Source organism: Rhipicephalus microplus, chromosome 2, assembly GCF_043290135.1.
Source record: "Rhipicephalus microplus isolate Deutch F79 chromosome 2, USDA_Rmic, whole genome shotgun sequence".
In the NCBI taxonomy this organism is placed as follows: Eukaryota; Metazoa; Arthropoda; class Arachnida; order Ixodida; family Ixodidae; genus Rhipicephalus; species Rhipicephalus microplus.
In genome coordinates, this window is record NC_134701.1 from 92,192,352 (window position 1) to 92,213,154 (window position 20,803).

At 50.9% G+C, this 20,803-nt stretch overlaps 98 non-coding genes across 98 annotated transcripts; all 98 read right to left on the reverse strand.

Annotated features, from left to right (window-relative positions):
• Window positions 1–6: 6 nt before the first annotated feature.
• On the reverse strand, window positions 7–77 carry TRNAG-GCC (transfer RNA glycine (anticodon GCC)). The gene has a single exon. It is a non-coding gene; the product is annotated as a tRNA-Gly (tRNA).
• A 217-nt stretch (window positions 78–294) lies between these two features.
• On the reverse strand, window positions 295–365 carry TRNAG-GCC (transfer RNA glycine (anticodon GCC)). The gene has a single exon. It is a non-coding gene; the product is annotated as a tRNA-Gly (tRNA).
• A 73-nt stretch (window positions 366–438) lies between these two features.
• TRNAG-GCC (transfer RNA glycine (anticodon GCC)) lies at window positions 439–509 on the reverse strand. The gene has a single exon. It is a non-coding gene; the product is annotated as a tRNA-Gly (tRNA).
• Window positions 510–582: 73 nt separating this feature from the next.
• Window positions 583–653, reverse strand: TRNAG-GCC (transfer RNA glycine (anticodon GCC)). Its single transcript has one exon. It is a non-coding gene; the product is annotated as a tRNA-Gly (tRNA).
• Window positions 654–1,014: 361 nt separating this feature from the next.
• Window positions 1,015–1,085, reverse strand: TRNAS-GCU (transfer RNA serine (anticodon GCU)). Its single transcript has one exon. It is a non-coding gene; the product is annotated as a tRNA-Ser (tRNA).
• A 73-nt stretch (window positions 1,086–1,158) lies between these two features.
• TRNAG-GCC (transfer RNA glycine (anticodon GCC)) lies at window positions 1,159–1,229 on the reverse strand. Its single transcript has one exon. It is a non-coding gene; the product is annotated as a tRNA-Gly (tRNA).
• Window positions 1,230–1,302: 73 nt separating this feature from the next.
• Window positions 1,303–1,373, reverse strand: TRNAG-GCC (transfer RNA glycine (anticodon GCC)). Its single transcript has one exon. It is a non-coding gene; the product is annotated as a tRNA-Gly (tRNA).
• Window positions 1,374–1,446: 73 nt separating this feature from the next.
• Window positions 1,447–1,517, reverse strand: TRNAG-GCC (transfer RNA glycine (anticodon GCC)). Its single transcript has one exon. It is a non-coding gene; the product is annotated as a tRNA-Gly (tRNA).
• Window positions 1,518–1,735: 218 nt separating this feature from the next.
• Window positions 1,736–1,806, reverse strand: TRNAG-GCC (transfer RNA glycine (anticodon GCC)). The gene has a single exon. It is a non-coding gene; the product is annotated as a tRNA-Gly (tRNA).
• Window positions 1,807–2,024: 218 nt separating this feature from the next.
• On the reverse strand, window positions 2,025–2,095 carry TRNAG-GCC (transfer RNA glycine (anticodon GCC)). Its single transcript has one exon. It is a non-coding gene; the product is annotated as a tRNA-Gly (tRNA).
• A 73-nt stretch (window positions 2,096–2,168) lies between these two features.
• Window positions 2,169–2,239, reverse strand: TRNAG-GCC (transfer RNA glycine (anticodon GCC)). The gene has a single exon. It is a non-coding gene; the product is annotated as a tRNA-Gly (tRNA).
• Window positions 2,240–2,312: 73 nt separating this feature from the next.
• TRNAS-GCU (transfer RNA serine (anticodon GCU)) lies at window positions 2,313–2,383 on the reverse strand. Its single transcript has one exon. It is a non-coding gene; the product is annotated as a tRNA-Ser (tRNA).
• A 73-nt stretch (window positions 2,384–2,456) lies between these two features.
• Window positions 2,457–2,527, reverse strand: TRNAG-GCC (transfer RNA glycine (anticodon GCC)). Its single transcript has one exon. It is a non-coding gene; the product is annotated as a tRNA-Gly (tRNA).
• A 73-nt stretch (window positions 2,528–2,600) lies between these two features.
• Window positions 2,601–2,671, reverse strand: TRNAG-GCC (transfer RNA glycine (anticodon GCC)). The gene has a single exon. It is a non-coding gene; the product is annotated as a tRNA-Gly (tRNA).
• A 73-nt stretch (window positions 2,672–2,744) lies between these two features.
• TRNAG-UCC (transfer RNA glycine (anticodon UCC)) lies at window positions 2,745–2,815 on the reverse strand. Its single transcript has one exon. It is a non-coding gene; the product is annotated as a tRNA-Gly (tRNA).
• Window positions 2,816–2,889: 74 nt separating this feature from the next.
• TRNAG-GCC (transfer RNA glycine (anticodon GCC)) lies at window positions 2,890–2,960 on the reverse strand. Its single transcript has one exon. It is a non-coding gene; the product is annotated as a tRNA-Gly (tRNA).
• A 74-nt stretch (window positions 2,961–3,034) lies between these two features.
• On the reverse strand, window positions 3,035–3,105 carry TRNAG-GCC (transfer RNA glycine (anticodon GCC)). Its single transcript has one exon. It is a non-coding gene; the product is annotated as a tRNA-Gly (tRNA).
• A 73-nt stretch (window positions 3,106–3,178) lies between these two features.
• Window positions 3,179–3,249, reverse strand: TRNAG-GCC (transfer RNA glycine (anticodon GCC)). Its single transcript has one exon. It is a non-coding gene; the product is annotated as a tRNA-Gly (tRNA).
• Window positions 3,250–3,466: 217 nt separating this feature from the next.
• TRNAG-GCC (transfer RNA glycine (anticodon GCC)) lies at window positions 3,467–3,537 on the reverse strand. The gene has a single exon. It is a non-coding gene; the product is annotated as a tRNA-Gly (tRNA).
• Window positions 3,538–4,043: 506 nt separating this feature from the next.
• TRNAG-GCC (transfer RNA glycine (anticodon GCC)) lies at window positions 4,044–4,114 on the reverse strand. Its single transcript has one exon. It is a non-coding gene; the product is annotated as a tRNA-Gly (tRNA).
• A 73-nt stretch (window positions 4,115–4,187) lies between these two features.
• Window positions 4,188–4,258, reverse strand: TRNAG-GCC (transfer RNA glycine (anticodon GCC)). Its single transcript has one exon. It is a non-coding gene; the product is annotated as a tRNA-Gly (tRNA).
• A 73-nt stretch (window positions 4,259–4,331) lies between these two features.
• Window positions 4,332–4,402, reverse strand: TRNAG-GCC (transfer RNA glycine (anticodon GCC)). Its single transcript has one exon. It is a non-coding gene; the product is annotated as a tRNA-Gly (tRNA).
• A 73-nt stretch (window positions 4,403–4,475) lies between these two features.
• TRNAG-GCC (transfer RNA glycine (anticodon GCC)) lies at window positions 4,476–4,546 on the reverse strand. The gene has a single exon. It is a non-coding gene; the product is annotated as a tRNA-Gly (tRNA).
• A 217-nt stretch (window positions 4,547–4,763) lies between these two features.
• TRNAG-GCC (transfer RNA glycine (anticodon GCC)) lies at window positions 4,764–4,834 on the reverse strand. The gene has a single exon. It is a non-coding gene; the product is annotated as a tRNA-Gly (tRNA).
• Window positions 4,835–4,906: 72 nt separating this feature from the next.
• On the reverse strand, window positions 4,907–4,977 carry TRNAG-GCC (transfer RNA glycine (anticodon GCC)). The gene has a single exon. It is a non-coding gene; the product is annotated as a tRNA-Gly (tRNA).
• A 73-nt stretch (window positions 4,978–5,050) lies between these two features.
• TRNAG-GCC (transfer RNA glycine (anticodon GCC)) lies at window positions 5,051–5,121 on the reverse strand. The gene has a single exon. It is a non-coding gene; the product is annotated as a tRNA-Gly (tRNA).
• Window positions 5,122–5,194: 73 nt separating this feature from the next.
• On the reverse strand, window positions 5,195–5,265 carry TRNAG-GCC (transfer RNA glycine (anticodon GCC)). Its single transcript has one exon. It is a non-coding gene; the product is annotated as a tRNA-Gly (tRNA).
• A 360-nt stretch (window positions 5,266–5,625) lies between these two features.
• On the reverse strand, window positions 5,626–5,696 carry TRNAS-ACU (transfer RNA serine (anticodon ACU)). Its single transcript has one exon. It is a non-coding gene; the product is annotated as a tRNA-Ser (tRNA).
• Window positions 5,697–5,769: 73 nt separating this feature from the next.
• On the reverse strand, window positions 5,770–5,840 carry TRNAG-GCC (transfer RNA glycine (anticodon GCC)). The gene has a single exon. It is a non-coding gene; the product is annotated as a tRNA-Gly (tRNA).
• Window positions 5,841–5,913: 73 nt separating this feature from the next.
• Window positions 5,914–5,984, reverse strand: TRNAG-GCC (transfer RNA glycine (anticodon GCC)). The gene has a single exon. It is a non-coding gene; the product is annotated as a tRNA-Gly (tRNA).
• A 75-nt stretch (window positions 5,985–6,059) lies between these two features.
• Window positions 6,060–6,130, reverse strand: TRNAG-GCC (transfer RNA glycine (anticodon GCC)). Its single transcript has one exon. It is a non-coding gene; the product is annotated as a tRNA-Gly (tRNA).
• Window positions 6,131–6,204: 74 nt separating this feature from the next.
• Window positions 6,205–6,275, reverse strand: TRNAS-GCU (transfer RNA serine (anticodon GCU)). The gene has a single exon. It is a non-coding gene; the product is annotated as a tRNA-Ser (tRNA).
• A 73-nt stretch (window positions 6,276–6,348) lies between these two features.
• On the reverse strand, window positions 6,349–6,419 carry TRNAG-GCC (transfer RNA glycine (anticodon GCC)). The gene has a single exon. It is a non-coding gene; the product is annotated as a tRNA-Gly (tRNA).
• Window positions 6,420–6,925: 506 nt separating this feature from the next.
• Window positions 6,926–6,996, reverse strand: TRNAC-GCA (transfer RNA cysteine (anticodon GCA)). The gene has a single exon. It is a non-coding gene; the product is annotated as a tRNA-Cys (tRNA).
• A 73-nt stretch (window positions 6,997–7,069) lies between these two features.
• Window positions 7,070–7,140, reverse strand: TRNAG-GCC (transfer RNA glycine (anticodon GCC)). The gene has a single exon. It is a non-coding gene; the product is annotated as a tRNA-Gly (tRNA).
• Window positions 7,141–7,213: 73 nt separating this feature from the next.
• Window positions 7,214–7,284, reverse strand: TRNAG-GCC (transfer RNA glycine (anticodon GCC)). Its single transcript has one exon. It is a non-coding gene; the product is annotated as a tRNA-Gly (tRNA).
• Window positions 7,285–7,357: 73 nt separating this feature from the next.
• TRNAG-GCC (transfer RNA glycine (anticodon GCC)) lies at window positions 7,358–7,428 on the reverse strand. The gene has a single exon. It is a non-coding gene; the product is annotated as a tRNA-Gly (tRNA).
• Window positions 7,429–7,501: 73 nt separating this feature from the next.
• Window positions 7,502–7,572, reverse strand: TRNAG-GCC (transfer RNA glycine (anticodon GCC)). Its single transcript has one exon. It is a non-coding gene; the product is annotated as a tRNA-Gly (tRNA).
• A 217-nt stretch (window positions 7,573–7,789) lies between these two features.
• On the reverse strand, window positions 7,790–7,860 carry TRNAG-GCC (transfer RNA glycine (anticodon GCC)). The gene has a single exon. It is a non-coding gene; the product is annotated as a tRNA-Gly (tRNA).
• A 506-nt stretch (window positions 7,861–8,366) lies between these two features.
• Window positions 8,367–8,437, reverse strand: TRNAG-GCC (transfer RNA glycine (anticodon GCC)). The gene has a single exon. It is a non-coding gene; the product is annotated as a tRNA-Gly (tRNA).
• A 73-nt stretch (window positions 8,438–8,510) lies between these two features.
• On the reverse strand, window positions 8,511–8,581 carry TRNAG-GCC (transfer RNA glycine (anticodon GCC)). Its single transcript has one exon. It is a non-coding gene; the product is annotated as a tRNA-Gly (tRNA).
• A 73-nt stretch (window positions 8,582–8,654) lies between these two features.
• TRNAG-GCC (transfer RNA glycine (anticodon GCC)) lies at window positions 8,655–8,725 on the reverse strand. The gene has a single exon. It is a non-coding gene; the product is annotated as a tRNA-Gly (tRNA).
• A 73-nt stretch (window positions 8,726–8,798) lies between these two features.
• Window positions 8,799–8,869, reverse strand: TRNAG-GCC (transfer RNA glycine (anticodon GCC)). Its single transcript has one exon. It is a non-coding gene; the product is annotated as a tRNA-Gly (tRNA).
• Window positions 8,870–9,231: 362 nt separating this feature from the next.
• Window positions 9,232–9,302, reverse strand: TRNAS-GCU (transfer RNA serine (anticodon GCU)). The gene has a single exon. It is a non-coding gene; the product is annotated as a tRNA-Ser (tRNA).
• A 73-nt stretch (window positions 9,303–9,375) lies between these two features.
• Window positions 9,376–9,446, reverse strand: TRNAG-GCC (transfer RNA glycine (anticodon GCC)). Its single transcript has one exon. It is a non-coding gene; the product is annotated as a tRNA-Gly (tRNA).
• Window positions 9,447–9,519: 73 nt separating this feature from the next.
• Window positions 9,520–9,590, reverse strand: TRNAS-GCU (transfer RNA serine (anticodon GCU)). The gene has a single exon. It is a non-coding gene; the product is annotated as a tRNA-Ser (tRNA).
• Window positions 9,591–9,663: 73 nt separating this feature from the next.
• Window positions 9,664–9,734, reverse strand: TRNAG-GCC (transfer RNA glycine (anticodon GCC)). The gene has a single exon. It is a non-coding gene; the product is annotated as a tRNA-Gly (tRNA).
• Window positions 9,735–9,807: 73 nt separating this feature from the next.
• Window positions 9,808–9,878, reverse strand: TRNAG-GCC (transfer RNA glycine (anticodon GCC)). The gene has a single exon. It is a non-coding gene; the product is annotated as a tRNA-Gly (tRNA).
• Window positions 9,879–9,951: 73 nt separating this feature from the next.
• Window positions 9,952–10,022, reverse strand: TRNAG-GCC (transfer RNA glycine (anticodon GCC)). Its single transcript has one exon. It is a non-coding gene; the product is annotated as a tRNA-Gly (tRNA).
• Window positions 10,023–10,240: 218 nt separating this feature from the next.
• Window positions 10,241–10,311, reverse strand: TRNAG-GCC (transfer RNA glycine (anticodon GCC)). The gene has a single exon. It is a non-coding gene; the product is annotated as a tRNA-Gly (tRNA).
• A 73-nt stretch (window positions 10,312–10,384) lies between these two features.
• On the reverse strand, window positions 10,385–10,455 carry TRNAG-GCC (transfer RNA glycine (anticodon GCC)). The gene has a single exon. It is a non-coding gene; the product is annotated as a tRNA-Gly (tRNA).
• A 74-nt stretch (window positions 10,456–10,529) lies between these two features.
• Window positions 10,530–10,600, reverse strand: TRNAG-GCC (transfer RNA glycine (anticodon GCC)). The gene has a single exon. It is a non-coding gene; the product is annotated as a tRNA-Gly (tRNA).
• Window positions 10,601–10,674: 74 nt separating this feature from the next.
• TRNAG-GCC (transfer RNA glycine (anticodon GCC)) lies at window positions 10,675–10,745 on the reverse strand. Its single transcript has one exon. It is a non-coding gene; the product is annotated as a tRNA-Gly (tRNA).
• Window positions 10,746–10,962: 217 nt separating this feature from the next.
• TRNAG-GCC (transfer RNA glycine (anticodon GCC)) lies at window positions 10,963–11,033 on the reverse strand. The gene has a single exon. It is a non-coding gene; the product is annotated as a tRNA-Gly (tRNA).
• A 74-nt stretch (window positions 11,034–11,107) lies between these two features.
• On the reverse strand, window positions 11,108–11,178 carry TRNAS-GCU (transfer RNA serine (anticodon GCU)). The gene has a single exon. It is a non-coding gene; the product is annotated as a tRNA-Ser (tRNA).
• Window positions 11,179–11,251: 73 nt separating this feature from the next.
• TRNAG-GCC (transfer RNA glycine (anticodon GCC)) lies at window positions 11,252–11,322 on the reverse strand. The gene has a single exon. It is a non-coding gene; the product is annotated as a tRNA-Gly (tRNA).
• A 73-nt stretch (window positions 11,323–11,395) lies between these two features.
• On the reverse strand, window positions 11,396–11,466 carry TRNAG-GCC (transfer RNA glycine (anticodon GCC)). The gene has a single exon. It is a non-coding gene; the product is annotated as a tRNA-Gly (tRNA).
• A 73-nt stretch (window positions 11,467–11,539) lies between these two features.
• Window positions 11,540–11,610, reverse strand: TRNAC-GCA (transfer RNA cysteine (anticodon GCA)). Its single transcript has one exon. It is a non-coding gene; the product is annotated as a tRNA-Cys (tRNA).
• A 216-nt stretch (window positions 11,611–11,826) lies between these two features.
• On the reverse strand, window positions 11,827–11,897 carry TRNAG-GCC (transfer RNA glycine (anticodon GCC)). The gene has a single exon. It is a non-coding gene; the product is annotated as a tRNA-Gly (tRNA).
• A 74-nt stretch (window positions 11,898–11,971) lies between these two features.
• TRNAG-GCC (transfer RNA glycine (anticodon GCC)) lies at window positions 11,972–12,042 on the reverse strand. The gene has a single exon. It is a non-coding gene; the product is annotated as a tRNA-Gly (tRNA).
• A 73-nt stretch (window positions 12,043–12,115) lies between these two features.
• On the reverse strand, window positions 12,116–12,186 carry TRNAG-GCC (transfer RNA glycine (anticodon GCC)). Its single transcript has one exon. It is a non-coding gene; the product is annotated as a tRNA-Gly (tRNA).
• Window positions 12,187–12,835: 649 nt separating this feature from the next.
• Window positions 12,836–12,906, reverse strand: TRNAG-GCC (transfer RNA glycine (anticodon GCC)). The gene has a single exon. It is a non-coding gene; the product is annotated as a tRNA-Gly (tRNA).
• Window positions 12,907–12,979: 73 nt separating this feature from the next.
• TRNAG-GCC (transfer RNA glycine (anticodon GCC)) lies at window positions 12,980–13,050 on the reverse strand. Its single transcript has one exon. It is a non-coding gene; the product is annotated as a tRNA-Gly (tRNA).
• A 361-nt stretch (window positions 13,051–13,411) lies between these two features.
• On the reverse strand, window positions 13,412–13,482 carry TRNAG-GCC (transfer RNA glycine (anticodon GCC)). The gene has a single exon. It is a non-coding gene; the product is annotated as a tRNA-Gly (tRNA).
• A 73-nt stretch (window positions 13,483–13,555) lies between these two features.
• On the reverse strand, window positions 13,556–13,626 carry TRNAG-GCC (transfer RNA glycine (anticodon GCC)). The gene has a single exon. It is a non-coding gene; the product is annotated as a tRNA-Gly (tRNA).
• Window positions 13,627–13,699: 73 nt separating this feature from the next.
• On the reverse strand, window positions 13,700–13,770 carry TRNAG-GCC (transfer RNA glycine (anticodon GCC)). The gene has a single exon. It is a non-coding gene; the product is annotated as a tRNA-Gly (tRNA).
• A 74-nt stretch (window positions 13,771–13,844) lies between these two features.
• On the reverse strand, window positions 13,845–13,915 carry TRNAG-GCC (transfer RNA glycine (anticodon GCC)). The gene has a single exon. It is a non-coding gene; the product is annotated as a tRNA-Gly (tRNA).
• Window positions 13,916–13,989: 74 nt separating this feature from the next.
• On the reverse strand, window positions 13,990–14,060 carry TRNAG-GCC (transfer RNA glycine (anticodon GCC)). Its single transcript has one exon. It is a non-coding gene; the product is annotated as a tRNA-Gly (tRNA).
• A 217-nt stretch (window positions 14,061–14,277) lies between these two features.
• Window positions 14,278–14,348, reverse strand: TRNAG-GCC (transfer RNA glycine (anticodon GCC)). Its single transcript has one exon. It is a non-coding gene; the product is annotated as a tRNA-Gly (tRNA).
• Window positions 14,349–14,422: 74 nt separating this feature from the next.
• Window positions 14,423–14,493, reverse strand: TRNAS-GCU (transfer RNA serine (anticodon GCU)). Its single transcript has one exon. It is a non-coding gene; the product is annotated as a tRNA-Ser (tRNA).
• Window positions 14,494–14,566: 73 nt separating this feature from the next.
• On the reverse strand, window positions 14,567–14,637 carry TRNAG-GCC (transfer RNA glycine (anticodon GCC)). The gene has a single exon. It is a non-coding gene; the product is annotated as a tRNA-Gly (tRNA).
• A 73-nt stretch (window positions 14,638–14,710) lies between these two features.
• On the reverse strand, window positions 14,711–14,781 carry TRNAG-GCC (transfer RNA glycine (anticodon GCC)). The gene has a single exon. It is a non-coding gene; the product is annotated as a tRNA-Gly (tRNA).
• A 73-nt stretch (window positions 14,782–14,854) lies between these two features.
• On the reverse strand, window positions 14,855–14,925 carry TRNAC-GCA (transfer RNA cysteine (anticodon GCA)). The gene has a single exon. It is a non-coding gene; the product is annotated as a tRNA-Cys (tRNA).
• A 216-nt stretch (window positions 14,926–15,141) lies between these two features.
• TRNAG-GCC (transfer RNA glycine (anticodon GCC)) lies at window positions 15,142–15,212 on the reverse strand. Its single transcript has one exon. It is a non-coding gene; the product is annotated as a tRNA-Gly (tRNA).
• Window positions 15,213–15,286: 74 nt separating this feature from the next.
• On the reverse strand, window positions 15,287–15,357 carry TRNAG-GCC (transfer RNA glycine (anticodon GCC)). The gene has a single exon. It is a non-coding gene; the product is annotated as a tRNA-Gly (tRNA).
• Window positions 15,358–15,430: 73 nt separating this feature from the next.
• On the reverse strand, window positions 15,431–15,501 carry TRNAG-GCC (transfer RNA glycine (anticodon GCC)). Its single transcript has one exon. It is a non-coding gene; the product is annotated as a tRNA-Gly (tRNA).
• Window positions 15,502–16,150: 649 nt separating this feature from the next.
• Window positions 16,151–16,221, reverse strand: TRNAG-GCC (transfer RNA glycine (anticodon GCC)). The gene has a single exon. It is a non-coding gene; the product is annotated as a tRNA-Gly (tRNA).
• A 73-nt stretch (window positions 16,222–16,294) lies between these two features.
• Window positions 16,295–16,365, reverse strand: TRNAG-GCC (transfer RNA glycine (anticodon GCC)). Its single transcript has one exon. It is a non-coding gene; the product is annotated as a tRNA-Gly (tRNA).
• Window positions 16,366–16,438: 73 nt separating this feature from the next.
• Window positions 16,439–16,509, reverse strand: TRNAG-GCC (transfer RNA glycine (anticodon GCC)). Its single transcript has one exon. It is a non-coding gene; the product is annotated as a tRNA-Gly (tRNA).
• A 217-nt stretch (window positions 16,510–16,726) lies between these two features.
• TRNAG-GCC (transfer RNA glycine (anticodon GCC)) lies at window positions 16,727–16,797 on the reverse strand. The gene has a single exon. It is a non-coding gene; the product is annotated as a tRNA-Gly (tRNA).
• A 650-nt stretch (window positions 16,798–17,447) lies between these two features.
• Window positions 17,448–17,518, reverse strand: TRNAG-GCC (transfer RNA glycine (anticodon GCC)). The gene has a single exon. It is a non-coding gene; the product is annotated as a tRNA-Gly (tRNA).
• Window positions 17,519–17,591: 73 nt separating this feature from the next.
• Window positions 17,592–17,662, reverse strand: TRNAG-GCC (transfer RNA glycine (anticodon GCC)). Its single transcript has one exon. It is a non-coding gene; the product is annotated as a tRNA-Gly (tRNA).
• Window positions 17,663–17,735: 73 nt separating this feature from the next.
• TRNAG-GCC (transfer RNA glycine (anticodon GCC)) lies at window positions 17,736–17,806 on the reverse strand. Its single transcript has one exon. It is a non-coding gene; the product is annotated as a tRNA-Gly (tRNA).
• Window positions 17,807–18,024: 218 nt separating this feature from the next.
• Window positions 18,025–18,095, reverse strand: TRNAG-GCC (transfer RNA glycine (anticodon GCC)). Its single transcript has one exon. It is a non-coding gene; the product is annotated as a tRNA-Gly (tRNA).
• A 218-nt stretch (window positions 18,096–18,313) lies between these two features.
• TRNAG-GCC (transfer RNA glycine (anticodon GCC)) lies at window positions 18,314–18,384 on the reverse strand. Its single transcript has one exon. It is a non-coding gene; the product is annotated as a tRNA-Gly (tRNA).
• Window positions 18,385–18,457: 73 nt separating this feature from the next.
• TRNAG-GCC (transfer RNA glycine (anticodon GCC)) lies at window positions 18,458–18,528 on the reverse strand. Its single transcript has one exon. It is a non-coding gene; the product is annotated as a tRNA-Gly (tRNA).
• Window positions 18,529–18,601: 73 nt separating this feature from the next.
• On the reverse strand, window positions 18,602–18,672 carry TRNAG-GCC (transfer RNA glycine (anticodon GCC)). Its single transcript has one exon. It is a non-coding gene; the product is annotated as a tRNA-Gly (tRNA).
• Window positions 18,673–18,745: 73 nt separating this feature from the next.
• TRNAG-GCC (transfer RNA glycine (anticodon GCC)) lies at window positions 18,746–18,816 on the reverse strand. The gene has a single exon. It is a non-coding gene; the product is annotated as a tRNA-Gly (tRNA).
• A 217-nt stretch (window positions 18,817–19,033) lies between these two features.
• TRNAG-GCC (transfer RNA glycine (anticodon GCC)) lies at window positions 19,034–19,104 on the reverse strand. The gene has a single exon. It is a non-coding gene; the product is annotated as a tRNA-Gly (tRNA).
• A 74-nt stretch (window positions 19,105–19,178) lies between these two features.
• Window positions 19,179–19,249, reverse strand: TRNAG-GCC (transfer RNA glycine (anticodon GCC)). The gene has a single exon. It is a non-coding gene; the product is annotated as a tRNA-Gly (tRNA).
• A 73-nt stretch (window positions 19,250–19,322) lies between these two features.
• Window positions 19,323–19,393, reverse strand: TRNAG-GCC (transfer RNA glycine (anticodon GCC)). Its single transcript has one exon. It is a non-coding gene; the product is annotated as a tRNA-Gly (tRNA).
• A 73-nt stretch (window positions 19,394–19,466) lies between these two features.
• On the reverse strand, window positions 19,467–19,537 carry TRNAG-GCC (transfer RNA glycine (anticodon GCC)). Its single transcript has one exon. It is a non-coding gene; the product is annotated as a tRNA-Gly (tRNA).
• Window positions 19,538–19,610: 73 nt separating this feature from the next.
• TRNAG-GCC (transfer RNA glycine (anticodon GCC)) lies at window positions 19,611–19,681 on the reverse strand. Its single transcript has one exon. It is a non-coding gene; the product is annotated as a tRNA-Gly (tRNA).
• A 361-nt stretch (window positions 19,682–20,042) lies between these two features.
• On the reverse strand, window positions 20,043–20,113 carry TRNAG-GCC (transfer RNA glycine (anticodon GCC)). The gene has a single exon. It is a non-coding gene; the product is annotated as a tRNA-Gly (tRNA).
• A 73-nt stretch (window positions 20,114–20,186) lies between these two features.
• Window positions 20,187–20,257, reverse strand: TRNAG-GCC (transfer RNA glycine (anticodon GCC)). The gene has a single exon. It is a non-coding gene; the product is annotated as a tRNA-Gly (tRNA).
• Window positions 20,258–20,330: 73 nt separating this feature from the next.
• On the reverse strand, window positions 20,331–20,401 carry TRNAG-GCC (transfer RNA glycine (anticodon GCC)). The gene has a single exon. It is a non-coding gene; the product is annotated as a tRNA-Gly (tRNA).
• A 74-nt stretch (window positions 20,402–20,475) lies between these two features.
• On the reverse strand, window positions 20,476–20,546 carry TRNAG-GCC (transfer RNA glycine (anticodon GCC)). Its single transcript has one exon. It is a non-coding gene; the product is annotated as a tRNA-Gly (tRNA).
• Window positions 20,547–20,620: 74 nt separating this feature from the next.
• TRNAG-GCC (transfer RNA glycine (anticodon GCC)) lies at window positions 20,621–20,691 on the reverse strand. The gene has a single exon. It is a non-coding gene; the product is annotated as a tRNA-Gly (tRNA).
• Window positions 20,692–20,803: the final 112 nt, after the last annotated feature.

Consider the following 20,803-nt stretch of genomic DNA (forward strand, 5'->3'; position numbering starts at 1 on the left):
AAACGATGCGTCAGCCGGGAATCGAACCCGGGTCACCCGCGTGGCAGGCGAGTATTCTACCACTGAACCACCGACGCCATTTGCTTACTCCTGCATTCATGGCATGTAATATTGCGAATCAGCACGCGTGAGCTTTTCTAAAAAACAAAATGTTTTGGCAGGCAATCGAACCCGGGTCAGCCGCGTGCCAGGCGAGTATTTTACCACTGAACCACCGACGCCACTTGCTTACTCCTGCATTTATGACATGATATTTTGCGTACCAGCACGCGTGAGCGTTTCTAAAAATAACGATGCGTCAGCCGGGAATCGAACCCGGGTCACCCGCGTGGCAGGCGAGTATTTTACCACTGAACCACCGACACCATTTGCTTACTCTGGCATTCATGGCATGCAATATTGCGAATCAGCACGCATGAGCTTTTCTAAAAATAACGATGCGTCAGCCGGGAATAGAACCCGGGTCACCCGCGTGGCAGGCGAGTATTCTACCACTGAACCACCGACGCCATTTGCTTACTCCTGCATTCATGGCATGCAATATTGTGAATCAGCACGCGTGAGCTTTTCTAAAAATAACGATGCGTCAGCCGGGAATAGAACCCGGGTCACCCGCGTGGCAGGCGAGTATTCTACCACTGAAGCACCGACGCAATTTGCTTCCTCCTGCATTCATGGCATGCATATATAGCGTAACAGCACGCGTGAGCTTTTCTAAATATAACGATGCGTCGGCCGGGAATCGAACCTGGGTCACCCGCGCAGCAGGTGAGTATTCTATTACTGAAAAACCAACGCCATTTGCTTACTCCAGCATTCATGACATGCAATATTGCGGAATAGCACGCAGGTACTTTTCTAAAATGAACGATTCGTCGGCCGGCAATCGAACCCGGGTAACCCGCGGGGCAGGCGAGTATTCTACCACCGAACCACCGACGCCATTTGCTTACTCCTGCATTCATGGCATGCAATATTGTGTAACAGCATGCATGAGCTTTTCTAAAATAACAATGCGTCGGCCGGGAATCAAACCCGGGTCACCCGCGCAGCAGGTGAGTATTCTATCACTGAACCACCAACGCCATTTGCTTACTCCTGCATTCATGGCATGCAATATTGCGGAATAGCACGCAGGTACTTTTCTAAAATAAACGATGCGTCGGCCGGGAATCGAACCCGGGTCACCCGCGTGGCAGGCAAGTATTCTACCACTGAACCACCGACGCCATTTGCTTACTCCTGCATTCATGGCATGCAATATTGTGTAACAGCATGCGTGAGCTTTTACAAAAATAACGATGCGTCGGCCGGGAATCGAACCCGGGTCACCCGCGTGGCAGGCGAGTATTCTACCACTGAACCACCGACGCCAATTGCTTACTCCTACATTCATGGCATGCAATATTGTGTAACAGCATGCGTGAGCTTTTACAAAAATAACGATGCGTCGGCCAGGAATCGAACCCGGGTCGCCCGCGTGGCAGACGAGTATTCTACCACTGAACCACCGACGCCATTTGCTTACTCCTGCACTCGTGGCATTGAATATTGTGGAATAGCACGCAGGTACTTTTCTAAAATAAACGATGCGTCGGCCGGGAATCGAACCCGGGTGACTCGCGAGGCTGGCGAGTATTCGACCACTGAACCTCCGACGCCATTTGCTTACTCCTGCATTCGTGGCATGCATATATAGCGTAACAGTACGCGTGAGTTTTTCTAAAAATAACGATGCGTCAGCCGGGAATCGAACCCGGGTCACCCGCGTGGCAGGCGTGTATTCTACCACTGAACCACCGACGCCATTTGCTATCTCCTGCAATCATGGCATGCATATATAGCGTAACAGCACGCGTGAGCTTTTCTAAAGATAACAATGCGTCGGCCGGGAATGAAACCCGGGTCACCCGCGCAGCAGGTGAGTTTTCTATCACTGAACCACCAATGCCATTTGCTTACTCCTGCATTCATGGCATGCAATATTGCGGAATAGCACGCAGGTACTTTTCTAAAATAAACGATGCGTCGGCCGGGAATCGAACCCGGGTCACCCGCGTGGCAGGCAAGTATTCTACCACTGAACCACCGACGCCATTTGCTTACTCCTGCATTCATGGCATGCAATATTGTGTAACAGCATGCGTGAGCTTTTACAAAAATAACGATGCGTCGGCCGGGAATCGAAACCGGATCATCCGCGTGGCAGGCGAGTATTCTACCACTGAACCACCGACGCCATTTGCTTACTCCTGCATTCATGGCATGCAATATTGTGTAACAGCATGCGTGAGCTTTTACAAAAATAACGATGCGTCGGCCGCGAATCGAACCCGGGTCGCCCGCGTAGCAGACGAGTATTCTACCACTGAACCACCGACGCCATTTGCTTACTCCTGCATTCATGGCATGCAATATTGTGTAACAGCATGCGTGAGCTTTTACAAAAATAACGATGCGTCGGCCGGGAATCGAACCCGGGTCACCCGCGTGGCAGGCGAGTATTCTACCACTGAACCACCATTGCCATTTGCTTACTCCTGCATTCATGGCATGCAATATTGTGTAACAGCATGCGTGAGCTTTTACAAAAATAACGATGCGTCGGCCGGGAATCGAACCCGGGTCGCCCGCGTGGCAGACGAGTATTCTACCACTGAACCACCGACGCCATTTGCTTACTCCTGCATTCGTGGCATTGAATATTGTGGAATAGCACGCAGGTACTATTCTAAAACAAATGATGCGTCGGCCGGGAATCGAACCCGGGTCACCCGCGTGGAAGGCGAGTATTCTACCACTGAACCACCGACGCCGTTTGCTTGCTCCAGCATTCATGGCATGCATATATAGCGTAACAGCACGCGTGAGCTTTTCTAAAAATAACGATGCGTCAGGCGGGAATCGAACCCGGGTCACCCGCGTGGCAGGCGAGTATTCTACCACTGAACCACCGACGCCATTTGCTTTCTCCTGCAATCATGGCATGCATATATAGCGTAACAGCACGCGTGAGCTTTTCTAAAGATAACGATGCGTCGGCCGTGAATTGAACCCGGGTCACCCGTGTGGCAGGCGAGCATTCTACCACTGAACGACCGACGCCATTTGTTTTCTCCGGCATTCATAACATGCAATATAGCGTAACAGCACGTGTGAGCTTTTCAAAAAGTAACAATGCTTCGGCAGGGAATCGAACCCGGGTCACCCGCGTGGCAGGCGAGTATTCTACCAGTGAACCACCGACGCCTTTTGCTTACTCCTGCATTCGTGGCATTGAATATTGCGTAACAGCACGCGTGAGCTTTTCTAAAGATAACGATGCGTCGGCCGATAATCGAACTTGGGTCACCCGAGTGGCAGGCGAGTATTCTACCACTGAAGCACCGACGCAATTTGCTTGCTCCGGCATTCATGGCATGCAATATTGCGAATCAGCACGCCTGAGCTTTTCTAAAAATAACGAAGCGTCAGCCGGGAATAGAACCCGGGTCACCCGCGTGGCAGACGAGTATTCTACCACTGAACCACCAACGCCATTTGCTTACTCCTGCATTCTTGACATGCAATGTTGTGGAATAGCACGCAGGAACTTTTTTTAAAATAAACGATGCGTCGGCCGGGAATCGAACCAGGGTCACCAGTGTGGCAGGCGAGCATTCTACTACTGAACCACCGACGCCATTTGTTTACAGTGGTATTCATGACATGCAATATTGCGTAACAGCACGTGTGAGCTTTTCTAAAAGTAGCGATGCTTTGGCAGGGAATAGAACCCGGGTCACCCGCGTGTGAGGCGAGTATTCTACCAATGAACCACCGACGCCATTTGCTTACTCCTGCATTCATGGCATGCAATATTGCGAATCAGCACGCGTGAGCTTTTCTAAAAGTAGCGATGCTTTGGCAGGGAATAGAACCCGGGTCACCCGCGTGTGAGGCGAGTATTCTACCAATGAACCACCGACGCCATTTGCTTACTCCTGCATTCATGGCATGCAATATTGCGAATCAGCACGCGTGAGCTTTTCTAAAAATAACGATGCGTCAGCAGGGAATAGAACCCGGGTCACCCGCGTGGCAGGCGAGTATTCTACCACTGAACCACCGACGCCATTTGCTTACTCCTGCATTCATGGCATGCAATATTGCGAATCAGCACGTGTGAGCTTTTCAAAAAGTAACAATGCTTCGGCAGGGAATCGAACCCGGATCACCCGCGTGGCAGGCGAGTATTCTACCACTGAACCACCGACGCCATTTGCTTACTCCTGCATTCGTGGCATTGAATATTGCGAATCAGCACGCATGAGCTTTTCTAAAAATAACGATGCGTCAGCCGGGAATAGAACCCGGGTCACCCGCGTGGCAGGCGAGTATTCTACCACTGAACCACCGACGCCATTTGCTTACTCCTGCATTCATGGCATGCAATATTGTGCAACAGCATGTGTGAGCTTTTACAAAAATAACGATGCGTCGGCCGGGAATAGAACCAGGGTCACCCGCGTGGCAGGCGAGTATTCTACCACTGAACCACCGACGCCATTTGCTTACTACTGCATTCATGGCATGTAATATTGCGAATCAGCACGCGTGAGCTTTTCTAAAAAACAAAATGTTTTGGCAGGGAATCGAACCCGGGTCAGCCGCGTGGCAGGCGAGTATTTTACCACTGAACCACCGACGCCAATTGCTTACTCCTGCATTTATGACATGATATTTTGCGTACCAGCAGGTGTGAGCGTTTCTAAAAATAACGATGCGTCAGCCGGGAATCGAACCCGGGTCACCCGCGTGGCAGGCGAGTATTTTACCACTGAACCACCGACGCCATTTGCTTACTCTGGCATTCATGGCATGCAATATTGCGAATCAGCACGCATGAGCTTTCTAAAAATAACGATGCGTCAGCCGGGAATAGAACCCGGGTCACCCGCGTGGCAGGCGAGTATTCTACCACTGAACCACCGACGCCATTTGCTTACTCCTGCATTCATGGCATGCAATATTGTGAATCAGCACGCGTGAGCTTTTCTAAAAATAAGGATGCGTCAGCCGGGAATAGAACCCCGGTCACCCGCGTGGCAGGCGAGTATTCTACCACTGAACCACCGACGCCATTTGCTTACTCCTGCATTCATGGCATGTAATATTGCGAATCAGCAGGCGTGAGCTTTTCTAAAAATAACGATGCGTCGGCCGAGAATCGAACTTGGGTCACCCGCGTGGCAGGCGAGTATTCTACCACTGAAGCACCGACGCAATTTGCTTGCTCCTGGATTCATGGCATCATATATAGCGTAACAGCACGCGTGAGCTTTTCTAAATATAACGATGCGTCGGCCGGGAATCGAACCTGGGTCACCCGCGCAGCAGGTGAGTATTCTATCACTGAACCACCAACGCCATTTGCTTACTCCAGCATTCATGACATGCAATATTGCGGAATAGCACGCAGGTACTTTTCTAAAATGAACGATGCGTCGGCCGGCAATCGAACCCGGGCACCCGCGGGGCAGGCGAGTATTCTACCACCGAACCACCGTCGCCATTTGCTCACTCCTGCATTCATGGCATGCAATATTGTGTAACAGCATGCATGAGCTTTTCTAAAAATATCAATGCGTCGGCCGGGAATCAAACCCGGGTCACCCGCGCAGTAGGTGAGTATTCTATCACTGAACCACCAACGCCATTTGCTTACTCCTGCATTCATGGCATGCAATATTGTGTAACAGCATGCGTTAGCTTTTACAAAAATAACGATGCGTCGGCCGGGAATCGAACCCGGGTCACCCGCGTGGCAGGCGAGTATTCTACCACTGAACCACCGACGCCATTTGCTTACTCCTGCATTCGTGGCATTGAATATTGTGGAATAGCACGCAGGTACTTTTCTAAAATAAACGATGCGTCGGCCGGGAATCGAACCCGGGTGACTCGCGAGGCTGGCGAGTATTCTACCACTGAACTACCGGCGCCATTTGCTTGCTCCAGCATTCGTGGCATGCATATATAGCGTAACAGCACGCGTGAGCTTTTCTAAAAAATAACGATGCGTCAGCCGGGAATCGAACCCGGGTCACCCGCGTGGCAGGCGAGTATTCTACCACTGAACCACCGACGCGATTTGCTATCTCCTGCAATCATGGCATGCATATATAGCGTAACAGCACGCGTGAGCTTTTCTAAAGATATCAATGCGTCGGCCGGGAATCAAACCCGGGTCACCCGCGCAGCAGGTGAGTATTCTATCACTGAACCACCAACGCCATTTGCTTACTCCTGTATTCATGGCATGCAATATTGCGGAATAGCACGCAGGTACTTTTCTAAAATAAACGATGCGTCGGCCGGGAATCGAACCCGGGTCACCCGCGTGGCAGGCGAGTATTCTACCACTGATCCACCGACGCCATTTGCTTACTCCTGCATTCATGGCATGCAATATTGTGTAACAGCATGCGTGAGCTTTTACAAAAATAACGATGCATCGGCCCGGAATCGAACCCGGGTCACCAGTGTGGCAGGCGAGCATTCTACCACTGAACCACCGACGCCATTTGTTTACTGTGGCATTCATGACATGCAATATTGCGTAACAGCACGTGTGAGCTTTTCTAAAAGTAGCAATGCTTTGGCAGGGAATAGAACCCGGGTCACCCGCGTGGCAGGCGAGTATTCTACTACTGAACTACCGACGCCATTTGCTTGCTCCTGCATTCATGGCATGTATAAATAGCGTAAAAGCACGCGTGAGCTTTTCTAAAAATAAGGATGCTTCGGTCAGGAATCGAATTCGGGTTACCCGTGTGGCAGGCGAGTATTCTTCCACGGAACTACTGACGCCATTTGCTTGTTCCTGCACTCATGGCATGCAATATTGCGGAACAGTACGCAGGAACTTTTCTAAAATAAACGATGCTTCGGCCGGGAATCGAACCCGGATCAGTCGCGTTGCAGGCGAGTATTCTACCACTGAACCACCGACGCCATTTGCTTACTCCTGCATTCGTGGCATGCAATATTGCGTAACAGCACGCGTGAGCTTTTCTAAAGATAACGATGCGTCGGCCGAGAATCGAACTTGGGTCACCCGCGTGGCAGGCGAGTATTCTACCACTGAAGCACCGACGCAATTTGCTTGCTCCGGCATTCATGGCATGCAATATTGCGAATCAGCACGCATAAGCTTTTCTAAAAATAACGAAGCGTCAGCCGGGAATAGAACCCGGGTCACCCGCGTGGCAGGCGAGTATTCTACCACTGAACCACCGACGCCATTTGCTTACTCCTGCATTCATGGCATGCAATATTGTGTAACAGCATGTGTGAGCTTTTACAAAAATAACGATGCGTCGGCCAGGAATCTAACCCGGGTCACCCGCGTGGCAGGCGAGTATTCTACCACTGAACCACCGACGCCATTTGCTTACTCCTACATTCATGGCATGCAATATTGTGTAATGGCATGCGCTAGCTTTTACAAAAATAACGATGCGTCGGGCGGGCATCGAACCCGGGTCGCCCGCGTGGCAGACGAGTATTCTACCACTGAACCACCAACGCCATTTGCTTACTCCTGCATTCTTGACATGCAATGTTGTGGAATAGCACGCAGGAACTTTTTTAAAATAAACGATGCGTCGGCCGGGAATCGAACCAGGGTCACCAGTGTGGCAGGCGAGCATTCTACTACTGAACCACCGACGCCATTTGTTTACAGTGGCATTCATGGCATGCAATATTGCGAATCAGCACGTGTGAGCTTTTCAAAAAGTAACAATGCTTCGGCAGGGAATCGAACCCGGATCACCCGCGTGGCAGGCGAGTATTCTACCACTGAACCACCGACGCCATTTGCTTACTCCTGCATTCGTGGCATTGAATATTGCGTAACAGCACGTGTGAGCTTTTCTAAAAGTAGCAATGCTTTGGCAGGGAATAGAACCCGGGTCACCCGCGTGGCAGGCGAGTATTCTACTACTGAACTACCGACGCCATTTGCTTGCTCCTGCATTCATGGCATGTATAAATAGCGTAAAAGCACGCGTGAGCTTTTCTAAAAATAAGGATGCTTCGGTCAGGAATCGAATTCGGGTTACCCGTGTGGCAGGCGAGTATTCTTCCACGGAACTACTGACGCCATTTGCTTGTTCCTGCACTCATGGCATGCAATATTGCGGAACAGTACGCAGGAACTTTTCTAAAATAAACGATGCTTCGGCCGGGAATCGAACCCGGATCAGTCGCGTTGCAGGCGAGTATTTTACCACTGAACCAACGACGCCAATTGCTTACTCCTGCATTTATGACATGATATTTTGCGTACCAGCACGCGTGAGCGTTTCTAAAAATAACGATGCGTCAGCCGGGAATCGAACCCGGGTCACCCGCGTGGCAGGCGAGTATTTTACCACTGAACCACCGACGCCATTTGCTTACTCTGGCATTCATGGCATGCAATATTGCGAATCAGCACGCATGAGCTTTTCTAAAAATAACGATGCGTCAGCCGGGAATAGAACCCGGGTCACCCGCGTGGCAGGCGAGTATTCTACCACTGAACCACCGACGCCATTTGCTTACTCCTGCATTCATGGCATGCAATATTGTGAATCAGCACGCGTGAGCTTTTCTAAAAATAACGATGCGTCAGCCGGGAATAGAACCCGGGTCACCCGCGTGGCAGGCGAGTATTCTACCACTGAACCACTGACGCCATTTGCTTACTCCTGCATTCATGGCATGTAATATTGCGAATCAGCACGCGTGAGCTTTTCTAAAAATAACGATGCGTCGGCCGAGAATCGAACTTGGGTCACCCGCGTGGCAGGCGAGTATTCTACCACTGAAGCACCGACGCAATTTGCTTGCTCCTGCATTCATGGCATGCATATATAGCGTAACAGCACGCGTGAGCTTTTCTAAATATAACGATGCGTCGGCCGGGAATCGAACCTGGGTCACCCGCGCAGCAGGTGAGTATTCTATTACTGAACAACCAACGCAATTCGCTTACTCCAGCATTCATGACATGCAATATTGCGGAATAGCACGCAGGTACTTTTCTAAAATGAACGATTCGTCGGCCGGCAATCGAACCCGGGTCACCCGCGGGGCAGGCGAGTATTCTACCACCGAACCACCGACGCCATTTGCTTACTCCTGCATTCATGGCATGCAATATTGTGTAACAGCATGCATGAGCTTTTCTAAAAATAATAATGCGTCGGCCGGGAATCAAACCCGGGTCACCCGCGCAGCAGGTGAGTATTCTATCACTGAACCACCAACGCCATTTGCTTACTCCTGCATTCATGGCATGCAATATTGCGGAATAGCACGCAGGTACTTTTCTAAAATAAACGATGCGTCGGCCGGGAATCGAAACCGGATCATCCGCGTGGCAGGCGAGTATTCTACCACTGAACCACCGACGCCATTTGCTTACTCCTGCATTCATGGCATGCAATATTGTGTAACAGCATGCGTGAGCTTTTACAAAAATAACGATGCGTCGGCCGCGAATCGAACCCGGGTCGCCCGCGTAGCAGACGAGTATTCTACCACTGAACCACCGACGCCATTTGCTTACTCCTGCATTCATGGCATGCAATATTGTGTAACAGCATGCGTGAGCTTTTACAAAAATAACGATGCGTCGGCCGGGAATCGAACCCGGGTCACCCGCGTGGCAGGCGAGTATTCTACCACTGAACCACCATTGCCATTTGCTTACTCCTGCATTCATGGCATGCAATATTGTGTAACAGCATGCGTGAGCTTTTACAAAAATAACGATGCGTCGGCCGGGAATCGAACCCGGGTCGCCCGCGTGGCAGACGAGTATTCTACCACTGAACCACCGACGCCATTTGCTTACTCCTGCATTCGTGGCATTGAATATTGTGGAATAGCACGCAGGTACTTTTCTAAAATAAATGATGCGTCGGCCGGGAATCGAACCCGGGTCACCCGCGTGGCAGGCGAGTATTCTACCACTGAAACACCGACGCCGTTTGCTTGCTCCAGCATTCATGGCATGCATATATAGCGTAACAGCACGCGTGAGCTTTTCTAAAAATAACGATGCGTCAGGCGGGAATCGAACTTGGGTCACCCGCGTGGCAGGCGAGTATTCTACCACTGAAGCACCGACGTCATTTGCTTACTCCTGCATTCATGGCATGCAATATTGTGTAACAGCATGCGTGAGCTTTTACAAAAATAACGATGCGTCGGCCGGGAATCGAACCCGGGTCACCCGCGTGGCAGGCGAGTATTCTACCACTGAACCACCGACGCCATTTGCTTACTCCTGCATTCATGGCATGCAATATTGTGTAACAGCATGCGTGAGCTTTTACAAAAATAACGATGCGTCGGCCGGGAATCGAACCCGGGTCGCCCGCGTGGCAGACGAGTATTCTACCACTGAACCACCGACGCCATTTGCTTACTCCAGCATTCGGAGCATGCATATATAGCGTAACAGCACGCGTGAGCTTTTCTAAAAATAACGATGCGTCAGCCGGGAATCGAACCCGGGTCACCCGCGTGGCAGGCGAGTATTCTACCACTGAACCACCGACGCCATTTGCTTTCTCCTGCAATCATGGCATGCATATATAGCGTATCAGCACGCGTGAGCTTTTCTAAAGATAACAATGCGTCGGGCGGGAATAGAACCCGGGTCACCCGCGTGGCAGGCGAGTATTCTACCACTGAACCACCGACGCCATTTGCTTACTCCTGCATTCGTGGCATTGAATATTGTGGAATAGCACGCAGGTACTTTTTAAAATAAACGATGCGTCGGCCGGGAATCGAACCCGGGTGACTCGCGAGGCTGGCGAGTATTCGACCACTGAACCACCGACGCCATTTACTTACTCCTGCATTCGTGGCATGCATATATAGCGTAACAGTACGCGTGAGATTTTCTAATGATAACGATGCGTCAGCCGGTAATCGAACCCGGATCACCCGCGTGGCAGGCGAGTATTCTACCACTGAACCACCGACGCCTTTTGCTTTCTCCTGCAATCATGGCATGCATATATAGCGTAACAGCACGCGTGAGCTTTTCTAAAGATAACAATGCGTCGGCCGGGAATCAAACCCGGGTCACCCGCGCAGCAGGTGAGTATTCTATCACTGAACCACCAACGCCATTTGCTTACTCCTGCGTTCATGGCATGCAATATTGCGGAATAGCACGCAGGTACTTTTCAAAAATAAACGATGCGTCGGCCGGGAATCGAACCCGGGTCACCCGCGTGGCAGGCGAGTATTCTACCACTGAACTACCGACGCCATTTGCTTACTCCTGCATTCATGGCATGCAAGATTGTGTAACAGCATGTGTGAGCTTTTACAAAAATAATGATGCGTCGGCCGGGAATCGAACCCGGGTCACCCGCGTGGCAGGCGAGTATTCTACCACTGAACCACCGACGCCATTTGCTTACTCCTGCATTCATGGCATGCAATATTGTGTAACAGCATGCGTGAGCTTTTACAAAAATAACGATGCGTCGGCCGGGAATCGAACCCGGGTCGCCCGCGTTGCAGACGAGTATTCTACCACTGAACCACCGACGCCATTTGCTTACTTCTGCATTCATGGCATGATATTTTGCGTAACAGCACGCGTGAGCGTTTCTAAAAATAACGATGCGTCAGCTGGAATCGAACCCGGGTCACCCGCGTGGCAGGCGAGTATTCTACCACTGAACCACCATTGCCATTTGCTTACTCCTGCATTCATGGCATGCAATATTGTGTAACAGCATGCGTGAGCTTTTACAAAAATAACGATGCGTCAGGCGGGAATCGAACCCGGGTCACCCGCGTGGCAGGCGAGTATTCTACCACTGAACCACCGACGCCATTTGCTTTCTCCTGCAATCATGGCATGCATATATAGCGTAACAGCACGCGTGAGCTTTTCTAAAAATAACGATGCGTCGGCCGTGAATTGAACCCGGGTCACCCGTGTGGCAGGCGAGCATTCTACCACTGAACGACCGACGCCATTTGTTTTCTCCGGCATTCATAACATGCAATATAGCGTAACAGCACGTGTGAGCTTTTCAAAAAGTAACAATGCTTCGGCAGGGAATCGAACCCGGGTCACCCGCGTGGCAGGCGAGTATTCTACCACTGAACCACCGACGCCTTTTGCTTACTCCTGCATTCGTGGCATTGAATATTGCGTAACAGCACGCGTGAGCTTCTCTAAAGATAACGATGCGTCGGCCGATAATCGAACTTGGGTCACCCGCGTGGCAGGCGAGTATTCTACCACTGAAGCACCGACGCAATTTGCTTGCTCCGGCATTCATGGCATGCAATATTGCGAATCAGCACGCCTGAGCTTTTCTAAAAATAACGAAGCGTCAGCCGGGAATAGAACCCGGGTCACCCGCGTGGCACACGAGTATTCTACCACTGAACCACCAACGCCATTTGCTTACTCCTGCATTCTTGACATGCAATGTTGTGGAATAGCACGCAGGAACTTTTTTAAAATAAACGATGCATCGGCCGGGAATCGAACCAGGGTCACCAGTGTGGCAGGCGAGCATTCTACTACTGAACCACCGACGCCATTTGTTTACAGTGGCATTCATGACATGCAATATTGCGTAACAGCACGTGTGAGCTTTTCTAAAAGTAGCGATGCTTTGGCAGGAAATAGAACCCGGGTCACCCGCGTGTGAGGCGAGTATTCTACCACTGAACCACCGACGCCATTTGCTTACTCCTGCATTCATGGCATGCAATATTGCGAATCAGCACGCGTGAGCTTTTCTAAAAATAACGATGCGTCAGCAGGGAATAGAACCCGGGTCACCCGCGTGGCAGGCGAGTATTCTACCACTGAACCACCGACGCCATTTGCTTACTCCTGCATTCATGGCATGCAATATTGCGAATCAGCACGTGTGAGCTTTTCAAAAAGTAACAATGCTTCGGCAGGGAATCGAACCCGGATCACCCGCGTGGCAGGCGAGTATTCTACCACTGAACCACCGACGCCATTTGCTTACTCCTGCATTCGTGGCATTGAATATTGCGAATCAGCACGCATGAGCTTTTCTAAAAATAACGATGCGTCAGCCGGGAATAGAACCCGTGTCACCCGCGTGGCTGGCGAGTATTCTACCACTGAACCACCGACGCCATTTGCTTACTCCTGCATTCATGGCATGTAATATTGCGAATCAGCACGCGTGAGCTTTTCTAAAAAACAAAATGTTTTGGCAGGGAATCGAACCCGGCTCAGCCGCGTGGCAGGCGAGTATTTTACCACTGAACCACCGACGCCAATTGCTTACTCCTGCATTTAGGACATGATATTTTGCGTACCAGCACGCGTTAGCGTTTCTAAAAATAACGATGCGTCAGCCGGGAATCGAACCCGGGTCACCCGCGTGGCAGGCGAGTATTTTACCACTGAACCACCGACGCCATTTGCTTACTCTGGCATTCATGGCATGCAATATTGCGAATCAGCACGCGTGAGCTTTTCTAAAAATAACGATGCGTCAGCCGAGAATCGAACTTGGGTCAGCCGCGTGGCAGGCGAGTATTCTACCACTGAACCACCGACGCCATTTGCTTACTCCTGCATTCATGGCATGCAATATTGTGTAACAGCATGCGTGAGCTTTTACAAAAATAACGATGCGTCGGCCGGGAATCGAACCCGGGTCGCCCGCGTGGCAGACGAGTATTCTACCACTGAACCACCGACGCCATTTGCTTACTCCAGCATTCGGGGCATGCATATATAGCGTAACAGCACGCGTGAGCTTTTCTAAAAATAACGATGCGTCAGCCGGGAATCGAACCCGGGTCACCCGCGTGGCAGGCGAGTATTCTACCACTGAACCACCGACGCCATTTGCTTTCTCCTGCAATCATGGCATGCATATATAGCGTATCAGCACGCGTGAGCTTTTCTAAAGATAACAATGCGTCGGGCGGGAATAGAACCCGGGTCACCCGCGTGGCAGGCGAGTATTCTACCACTGAACCACCGACGCCATTTGCTTACTCCTGCATTCGTGGCATTGAATATTGTGGAATAGCACGCAGGTACTTTTTAAAATAAACGATGCGTCGGCCGGGAATCGAACCCGGGTGACTCGCGAGGCTGGCGAGTATTCGACCACTGAACCACCGACGCCATTTACTTACTCCTGCATTCGTGGCATGCATATATAGCGTAACAGTACGCGTGAGATTTTCTAATGATAACGATGCGTCAGCCGGTAATCGAACCCGGATCACCCGCGTGGCAGGCGAGTATTCTACCACTGAACCACCGACGCCATTTGCTTTCTCCTGCAATCATGGCATGCATATATAGCGTAACAGCACGCGTGAGCTTTTCTAAAGATAACAATGCGTCGGCCGGGAATCAAACCCGGGTCACCCGCGCAGCAGGTGAGTATTCTATCACTGAACCACCAACGCCATTTGCTTACTCCTGCGTTCATGGCATGCAATATTGCGGAATAGCACGCAGGTACTTTTCTAAAATAAACGATGCGTCGGCCGGGAATCGAACCCGGGTCACCCGCGTGGCAGGCGAGTATTCTACCACTGAACTACCGACGCCATTTGCTTACTCCTGCATTCATGGCATGCAAGATTGTGTAACAGCATGTGTGAGCTTTTACAAAAATAATGATGCGTCGGCCGGGAATCGAACCCGGGTCACCCGCGTGGCAGGCGAGTATTCTACCACTGAACCACCGACGCCATTTGCATACTCCTGCATTCATGGCATGCAATATTGTGTAACAGCATGCGTGAGCTTTTACAAAAATAACGATGCGTCGGCCGGGAATCGAACCCGGGTCGCCCGCGTTGCAGACGAGTATTCTACCACTGAACCACCGACGCCATTTGCTTACTCCTGCATTCATGGCATGATATTTTGCGTAACAGCACGCGTGAGCGTTTCTAAAAATAACGATGCGTCAGCTGGAATCGAACCCGGGTCACCCGCGTGGCAGGCGAGTATTCTACCACTGAACCACCATTGCCATTTGCTTACTCCTGCATTCATGGCATGCAATATTGTGTAACAGCATGCGTGAGCTTTTACAAAAATAACGATGCGTCAGGCGGGAATCGAACCCGGGTCACCCGCGTGGCAGGCGAGTATTCTACCATTGAACCACCGACGCTATTTGCTTTCTCCTGCAATCATGGCATGCATATATAGCGTAACAGCACGCGTGAGCTTTTCTAAAAATAACGATGCGTCGGCCGTGAATTGAACCCGGGTCACCCGTGTGGCAGGCGAGCATTCTACCACTGAACGACCGACGCCATTTGTTTTCTCCGGCATTCATAACATGCAATATAGCGTAACAGCACGTGTGAGCTTTTCAAAAAGTAACAATGCTTCGGCAGGGAATCGAACCCGGGTCACCCGCGTGGCAGGCGAGTATTCTACCACTGAACCACCGACGCCTTTTGCTTACTCCTGCATTCGTGGCATTGAATATTGCGTAACAGCACGCGTGAGCTTCTCTAAAGATAACGATGCGTCGGCCGATAATCGAACTTGGGTCACCCGCGTGGCAGGCGAGTATTCTACCACTGAAGCACCGACGCAATTTGCTTGCTCCGGCATTCATGGCATGCAATATTGCGAATCAGCACGCCTGAGCTTTTCTAAAAATAACGAAGCGTCAGCCGGGAATAGAACCCGGGTCACCCGCGTGGCACACGAGTATTCTACCACTGAACCACCAACGCCATTTGCTTACTCCTGCATTCTTGACATGCAATGTTGTGGAATAGCACGCAGGAACTTTTTTAAAATAAACGATGCATCGGCCGGGAATCGAACCAGGGTCACCAGTGTGGCAGGCGAGCATTCTACTACTGAACCACCGACGCCATTTGTTTACAGTGGCATTCATGACATGCAATATTGCGTAACAGCACGTGTGAGCTTTTCTAAAAGTAGCGATGCTTTGGCAGGAAATAGAACCCGGGTCACCCGCGTGTGAGGCGAGTATTCTACCACTGAACCACCGACGCCATTTGCTTACTCCTGCATTCATGGCATGCAATATTGCGAATCAGCACGCGTGAGCTTTTCTAAAAATAACGATGCGTCAGCAGGGAATAGAACCCGGGTCACCCGCGTGGCAGGCGAGTATTCTACCACTGAACCACCGACGCCATTTGCTTACTCCTGCATTCATGGCATGCAATATTGCGAATCAGCACGTGTGAGCTTTTCAAAAAGTAACAATGCTTCGGCAGGGAATCGAACCCGGATCACCCGCGTGGCAGGCGAGTATTCTACCACTGAACCACCGACGCCATTTGCTTACTCCTGCATTCGTGGCATTGAATATTGCGAATCAGCACGCATGAGCTTTTCTAAAAATAACGATGCGTCAGCCGGGAATAGAACCCGTGTCACCCGCGTGGCAGGCGAGTATTCTACCACTGAACCACCGACGCCATTTGCTTACTCCTGCATTCATGGCATGTAATATTGCGAATCAGCACGCGTGAGCTTTTCTAAAAAACAAAATGTTTTGGCAGGGAATCGAACCCGGCTCAGCCGCGTGGCAGGCGAGTATTTTACCACTGAACCACCGACGCCAATTGCTTACTCCTGCATTTAGGACATGATATTTTGCGTACCAGCACGCGTTAGCGTTTCTAAAAATAACGATGCGTCAGCCGGGAATCGAACCCGGGTCACCCGCGTGGCAGGCGAGTATTTTACCACTGAACCACCGACGCCATTTGCTTACTCTGGCATTCATGGCATGCAATATTGCGAATCAGCACGCGTGAGCTTTTCTAAAAATAACGATGCGTCTGCCGAGAATCGAACTTGGGTCAGCCGCGTGGCAGGCGAGTATTCTACCACTGAAGCACCGACGCAATTTGCTTGCTCCTGCATTCATGGCATGCATATATAGCGTAACAGCACGCGTGAGCTTTCCTAAATATAACGATGCGTCGGCCGGGAATCGAACCTGGGTCACCCGCGCAGCAGGTGAGTATTCTATCACTGAACCACCAACGCCATTTGCTTACTCCAGCATTCATGACATGCAATATTGCGGAATAGCACGCAGGTACTTTTCTAAAATGAACGATTCGTCGGCCGGCAATCGAACCCGACTCACCCGCGGGGCAGGCGAGTATTCTACCACCGAACCACCGACGCCATTTGCTTACTCCTGCATTCATGGCATGCAATATTGTGTAACAGCATGCATGAGCTTTTCTAAAAATAACAATGCGTCGGCCGGGAATCAAACCCGGGTCACCCGCGCAGCAGGTGAGTATTCTATCACTGAACCACCAACACCATTTGCTTACTCCTGCATTCATGGCATGCAATATTGCGGAATAGCACGCAGGTACTTTTCTAAAATAAACGGTGCGTCGGCCGGGAATCGAACCCGGGTCACCCGCTTGGCAGGCAAGTATTCTACCACTGAACCACCGACGCCATTTGCTTACTCCTGCATTCATGGCATGCAATATTGTGTAACAGCATGCGTGAGCTTTTACAAAAATAACGATGCGTCGGCCGGGAATCGAACCCGGGTCACCCGCGTGGCAGGCGAGTATTCTACCACTGAACCACCGACGCCAATTGCTTACTCCTACATTCATGGCATGCAATATTGTGTAACAGCATGCGTGAGCTTTTACAAAAATAACGATGCGTCGGCCAGGAATCGAACCCGGGTCGCCCGCGTGGCAGACGAGTATTCTACCACTGAACCACCGACGCCATTTGCTTACTCCTGCATTCGTGGCATTGAATATTGTGGAATAGCACGCAGGTACTTTTCTAAAATAAACGATGCGTCGGCCGGGAATCGAACCCGGGTGACTCGCGAGGCTGGCGAGTATTCGACCACTGAACCACCGACGCCATTTGCTTACTCCTGCATTCGTGGCATGCATATATAGCGTAACAGTACGCGTGAGCTTTTCTAAAAATAACGATGTGTCAGCCGGGAATCGAACCCGGGTCACCCGCGTGGCAGGCGAGTATTCTACCACTGAACCACCGACGCCATTTGCTATCTCCTGCAATCATGGCATGCATATATAGCGTAACAGCACGCGTGAGCTTTTCTAAAGATAACAATGCGTCGGCCGGGAATCAAACCCGGGTCACCCGCGCAGCAGGTGAGTTTTCTATCACTGAACCACCAATGCCATTTGCTCACTCCTGCATTCATGGCATGCAATATTGCGGAATAGCACGCAGGAAGTTTTCTAAAATAAACGATGCGTCGGCCGGGAATCAAACCCGGGTCACCCGCGTGGCAGGCGAGTATTCTACCACTGAACCACCGACGCCATTTGCTTACTCCTGCATTCATGGCATGCAATATTGTGTAACAGCATGCGTGAGCTTTTACAAAAATAGCGATGCGTCGGCCGGGAATCGAACCCGGATCACCCGCGTGGCAGGCGAGTATTCTACCACTGAACCACCGACGCCATTTGCTTACTCCTGCATTCATGGCATGCAATATTGTGTAACAGCATGCGTGAGCTTTTACAAAAATAACGATGCGTCGGCCGGGAATCGAACCCGGGTCGCCCGCGTGGCAGACGAGTATTCTACCACTGAACCACCGACGCCATTTGCTTACTCCTGCATTCATGGCATGCAATATTGTATAACAGCATGCGTGAGCTTTTACAAAAATAACGATGCGTCGGCCGGGAATCGAACCCGGGTTACCCGCGTGGCAGGCGACTATTCTACCACTGAACCACCGACGCCATTTGCTTACTCCTGCATTCATGGCATGCAATATTGTGTAACAGCATGCGTGAGCTTTTACAAAAATAACGATGCGTCGGCCGGGAATCGTACCCGGGTCCCCCTCGTGGCAGACGAGTATTCTACCACTGAACCACCGACGCCATTTGCTTACTCCTGCATTCATGGCATTGAATATTGTGGAATAGCACGCAGGTACTTTTCTAAAATAAATGATGCGTCGGCCGGGAATCGAACTCGGGTCACCCGCGTGGCAGGCGAGTATTCTACCACTGAACCACCGACGCCGTTTGCTTGCTCCAGCATTCATGGCATGCATATATAGCGTTACAATACGCGTGAGCTTTTCTAAAAATAACGATGCGTCAGGCGGGAATCGAACCCGGGTCACCCGCGTGGCAGGCGAGTATTCTACCACTGAACCACCGACGCCATTTGCTTACTCCTGCATTCTTGACATGCAATATTGTGGAATAGCACGCAGGAACTTTTTTAAAATAAACGATGCGTCGGCCGGGAATAGAACCCGGGTCACCCGCGTGGCAGGCGAGTATTCTACCACTGAACCACCGACGCCATTTGCTTACTCCTGCATTCTTGACATGCAATATTGTGGAATAGCACGCAGGAACTTTTTTAAAATAAACGATGCGTCGGCCGGGAATAGAACCCGGGTCACCCGCGTGGCAGGCGAGTATTCTACCACTGAACCACCGACGCCATTCGCTTACTCCTGCATTCATGGCATGCAATATTGCGAATCAGCACGCGTGAGCTTTTCTAAAAATAACGATGCGTCAGCGGGGAATAGAACCCGGATCACCCGCGTGGCAGGCGAGTATTCTACCACTGAACCACCGACGCCATTTGCTTACTCCTGCATTCGTGGCATTGAATATTGCGAATCAGCACGCATGAGCTTTTCTAAAAATAACGATGCGTCAGCCGGGAATAGAACCCGTGTCACCCGCGTGGCTGGCGAGTATTCTACCACTGAACCACCGACGCCATTTGCTTACTCCTGCATTCATGGCATGTAATATTGCGAATCAGCACGCGTGAGCTTTTCTAAAAAACAAAATGTTTTGGCAGGGAATCGAACCCGGCTCAGCCGCGTGGCAGGCGAGTATTTTACCACTGAACCACCGACGCCAATTGCTTACTCCTGCATTTAGGACATGATATTTTGCGTACCAGCACGCGTTAGCGTTTCTAAAAATAACGATGCGTCAGCCGGGAATCGAACCCGGGTCACCCGCGTGGCAGGCGAGTATTTTACCACTGAACCACCGACGCCATTTGCTTACTCTGGCATTCATGGCATGCAATATTGCGAATCAGCACGCGTGAGCTTTTCTAAAAATAACGATGCGTCAGCCGAGAATCGAACTTGGGTCAGCCGCGTGGCAGGCGAGTATTCTACCACTGAACCACCGACGCCATTTGCTTACTCCTGCATTCATGGCATGCAATATTGTGTAACAGCATGCGTGAGCTTTTACAAAAATAACGATGCGTCGGCCGGGAATCGAACCCGGGTCGCCCGCGTGGCAGACGAGTATTCTACCACTGAACCACCGACGCCATTTGCTTACTCCAGCATTCGGGGCATGCATATATAGCGTAACAGCACGCGTGAGCTTTTCTAAAAATAACGATGCGTCAGCCGGGAATCGAACCCGGGTCACCCGCGTGGCAGGCGAGTATTCTACCACTGAACCACCGACGCCATTTGCTTTCTCCTGCAATCATGGCATGCATATATAGCGTATCAGCACGCGTGAGCTTTTCTAAAGATAACAATGCGTCGGGCGGGAATAGAACCCGGGTCACCCGCGTGGCAGGCGAGTATTCTACCACTGAACCACCGACGCCATTTGCTTACTCCTGCATTCGTGGCATTGAATATTGTGGAATAGCACGCAGGTACTTTTTAAAATAAACGATGCGTCGGCCGGGAATCGAACCCGGGTGACTCGCGAGGCT